This window comes from Podarcis melisellensis, assembly GCF_964234715.1.
Source record: "Podarcis melisellensis genome assembly, chromosome: 7".
NCBI classification, from domain to species: domain Eukaryota; kingdom Metazoa; phylum Chordata; class Lepidosauria; order Squamata; family Lacertidae; genus Podarcis; species Podarcis melisellensis.
In genome coordinates this window covers 68,502,483-68,506,997 of record NC_138539.1, presented here as the reverse complement: position 1 = coordinate 68,506,997, position 4,515 = coordinate 68,502,483, and the positions used below count along the sequence as shown (strand labels likewise).

The window sequence follows — 4,515 nt, the reverse complement described above, 5'->3', positions numbered from 1 at the left end:
TGGCAGCACACATGTCAACAGCTGTTCCAATGAAAGATATCTCCTTTCCCACAGTGCCAGCTCAATTTACAAAATCAGTTAACCTAATAAAGGATACTTCTGTTTTGTTTCTCATAATTCATACTCTCTAGGGAAATCTCCACATTGCATTCTCCCAGTCCCCGACTCCTATCATGCTATGTCTTAGCAATGGCTTCACACATCAGTCTGGGGCCTCTTGCATGCTGCTCCCCGCTATACAGAAAGTGATATATACATGTTTAATGATGCCTCTCCATCTATCAAGCCAGTGGTGAGCACTATGAAGACAAGAGTCCAAAAATAAAATGGAAAAACCTTTGAGAATGTCTAATGTACACATTCAGTTTCAGCCTGTTATAGACACAGATCCTCCAAGTTTCCCTACTTTCCAGGGACAGTCCCAGATTTTCAGAAGCCGTCCCAGTTTCTGATTTGATTCTGGAGTGTCTCGCTTTTCCTTAGAAAGTTCCTATTTTCATTTTGGAGGGTGTTATGTATTGGGTTTAACGCTTTTTATGTTACAAGGCGTGTTCTAACCAATCATATAAGCGTTGGTAGACAAATGTTCTAATGGCTAGTAAGAGCAGTATTTTTACAGCAAAATGTGGCCCCTAAATCCATTGGAAACCACTGCTTGTAACAAGCCACTGTTAACATCAATTCCTATCTTCACACTGAAATCCTCTTCATGACACCTCACAAGTTCATCTGAGCTAAAACTGACTCACTTCCCTGTGTCGCGCTGTTCCTACTATGTGTCAACTGTCAACCATCAGTTCATGTGAGGGCTTTTATTGAGTAGTCCTGTGAGTTTGGGTTTTGTTTTCCTATGAGTGAGCCATTGTCACTGACAATGTTGAATAAATGTACTTGAGGAACTTATACTGCCTTGGGCTTCTGACTTTTTCTGAACATTTAACAGAGGTTATATAGTTAAGGCCTTACTTGGGTGGCTTTGAAAGGAGATTGATACAAATCCATGGCTTTTAGTGTCTACTGGTCCTGATGGGCTGTGTATTACCTTTGGGATCAGAGGCACCAGGCATTGTTCCCCTCATGTGTGAGAAAGGTCTCTGACCTCATATATTGCTTAAGGGCTTCTCCTAGCCATCTGGTTGGCCACTTTGGGAACAGAGTGCTGGAAAGAGTTGGGCCTCTGATATGTTCCCAGCGGGAAAAAGGAACCTGTCATCAATGCAGCAGAACAGAACACTTGCTCAACAGCTGATGAGTGGAGGTTAAATTTTGCTCAGTTCCAAGCAGAAAACAGGCACACATAGCCAATAGCCTGTAAAAGACCAGCTTCTTCCTCAAAGGGGAAGGGAGAAAGAAGCGCTTTTGAAGCTGTATGTTCAGCATGTCCCAAAGGTTTGACAGGTGAGTGAGGGCTAAAGTCTGTTAGGTTTGGCTGTTCTCAGTTCCCAGTTAAACAGATGCGTGCAGGGAAAGAAAATCTGTGAAATGCAGGCTTTTTTGTCCCCACTCCTGGGGGAGAGGAGACCAAAGTGCTTTGCAGGTTGTATGTTCAGTGCTTCCCAAAGCACAGAGTATAGGACTAGCAAGATTCCTCATGCTGCTAGGGACAATGGACCTGTCAATCATGTGATGACCATTGGGGGCCCCACCCACCTGTCACATTTGGCCTGCAAGGTCAATCCTGATAAGGATCTGGCTCATGGAACCAAGAAAGTACCCCACCTCTGATTCAAATTCAGATCAATGTGCTGCTACTTGCTTAAGAATACCTTCTTGGCTCACACTTTGCCTCAAGGCAGCAGGAGGTTCTATGGAAACAGACACAGCAGGATACAGCAATGTTATATGAATTCAGTGATGTCGCTTGTGGAATTTATGGGGAGAGTTCATGGCGTGATTAGTTCTACTTACCAAATGTCACACAGAATGTGGCAATTAGAACTGATCTCTTCAGGAACTCAGAACTTGGTGTAGTTTCAGTTAGTTCATTTCTCCACCATTTTTTAAAGCTCATACTGTACTAGACAAGTATCTATGAAGAATATGTTTATTGAAACAGCTCCAACATATGGTTAAGTCACCATGCTCTCAAAATTATAGGAGGCTACCATATTGGGCCCTTCAGAAATTATACCTGGTCCTTAACTAACAGTGATGTTTATATACATATATGCATAATGGGAAAACTAGTCTCCTGAATCCATCCTCAAAACCAGTCCAATAGATTTCTTATTAAAACATATATAAAGAGTTGCTGCTCAGAGGTCATGAAGTAATATATCTGTTTCCCTTGGTATGCCAGTGAGACTGAGATGAGCAATTTTCCCTCACAGAAAGCTGCATGAAAGTGTCTGAAGACTGCAAAATAACCTACCAACCATTATTTGGCAATCAAACAGAATGGAAATACAATCTGCAGTCACGGCAAGCAGCCTAGCTATTTGAGGTCTCTCCTTCACTTTTATTCACTATATTTTGCAACTAATAAACATGTCACTCAAGGCATCACATTGCTGTGGCTTTTCAGGGGACTATGGAAATGTTGATCTTCAAACAAGCATTCTTTGGTGGTGGAAGAGGAGTCAAGACATATCCTCTTTTGGAATCAGCCAGGTCTAAAACGTGAGGGTCCAAATATAGGCCTTATTTCTTCTTGAATACATGCAATATATATGCACTGAAGGAGACATCTGTAATATTTTCATCTTCAGTCCTGTGACTTACTTATAATTAAACAAGATGTGAGTTTGCTGTCTTGCCTCCTTTACTTGGATGGAATGGTTTTCTCTGCACAAACCCCCCTTCTGGCTTTTGTGATGGCTGCTATGTTCTCCATAATCTTCCATTGTTGGGTGATGTAACTGATATAATGCCAATTAACTGGTTGTAAAGTAGCCTTCCCCAACCCAACATTTCCCAGATGTTTTTGGATTGTAACTCTCAGCATCTCTTTGGCCATGCTGGCTAGGGCTGATGGGAGTTGGAGTCCATCAACATCTGGAGAGCAATAGGTTGGGAAGCTTGTTGTAAAGCCGTTCAACCATTTTGTGTGTTGGTTGCTCAATTCTTTTCTGAACAAAACAGGCTGTTCTGAGCAGAAAGTTTAGAAAGTTCCAGGATGCTTGCACACAAATACACACACACACACACACACACATGCACACACAGCACTTCAGTCTAGGGAACAGAAACTTAAAGGTGGGAGCCTTAACATATTTAAGGGGAAGGAAATCTAACAAACTATGACAACTTGAAACTTAAATGCAACACTACAACTCATCTGATTGGCCAAGAGACTGGGAAAGGATTGACAGGTGGCAATCATTTTAGGCACGTCCAATTAATGTGTGATTGTCAGTGCATGGGTCCTTTTGGACCTGGAGAAAGGCAGAATAGGAACAGGGTGGTATAGAACAGGGGCAGAGTGGGAAGTAATGGACCATAATGGGGCAGGGCATGCTTACATGCGCTCCACCAATGTGCTAGGCCAGGAACAGAAATAATGTAAAAGTAAAGCTGCAGAAATAATGTATAAGTAAAGCTGGCCAGTAAGAGTTAGCACTGAGCGGGAATTAGAGCAGAAAAGAAAAAGAAAGAAAAAATCTGGAAAAGCTAAAGAAATGAACCAGGACATGGCCTAAGGACACAAGATGCAGCCATGTTGCAGAAGCTAAGCAAATCTGGATCTACTCAATGCCTAGATGGAAGATTCCATGGGAACTCCATGGATGCAATCTTGAGTTTCAAGTAAGAAAAAAGATGTGATACAAATGGGATAAAATGAGTGTGATCTATTGCTATTTGCCCTTGGAGATCATAGGATCCCACGAATTGGGCATTTACCATATATTTAATGAGGGGTTTGAGGGATGAGTTAGGGAGAGTATACATGAGCCCAAAGTCTCATTATTGACACCTCCTCAAAGTGTGTCACAATATCCCCTCTAGTCAGGTATTAATGTCTGGAATGCAAACGGAAAAATAAATGAGCCCTGACGGCCACATAGCAGCTCTCAAACTGCAGATGGTTCCCAAATGCTTCAAATATGGTGCCTTGGTGTTCCTCTTTTTGTACTTCAACAAATATAATTATGATTTCTCACGATCTTGTGGTTTTCAGAATGTAGCCTTGTCTCCAGGAAGTACATCCACCTAGATCTGCCACATTTAACTAAACCGGAGGCATTATGCAGGGAGAGAAGCCGACCTTTTGGGTTGGAAAACATGATAAACAGTAATAAACAAGTTTCTGAAAACTGTGGGAATTACAGAAAGTTTTGAAGGCAAAAGATAAAAGTGCAGCTGTGCCAAAGGAAATGAGATTCCCATTGCTCTACTATTGCCCCAAGAAAACATGATGCGCAGGTGTATATTTAGAAGCTGGCGCGGATGTCAGATGGTGGGGTCCCTCAGGCTCCTCAGCGACCTGCAAGATTATTAAAGAAGAGGCAACAGCTGCTTCTTGTAAAACCGCAAGTAAGATGGGGGTGCATAAAGCCCCAAAGAGCTGCATGGATC

General features: G+C 42.2%; 1 long non-coding RNA gene across 1 annotated transcript; it reads left to right on the top strand.

Moving 5' to 3' along the window:
- Positions 1-787: 787 nt before the first annotated feature.
- LOC309373849 lies at positions 788-4,253 on the top strand. Its single transcript, XR_014170235.1, has 3 exons — positions 788-1,398; positions 2,331-2,619; positions 4,118-4,253. It is a non-coding gene; the product is annotated as an uncharacterized lncRNA (long non-coding RNA).
- The last annotated feature ends 262 nt before the right edge of the window (positions 4,254-4,515 follow it).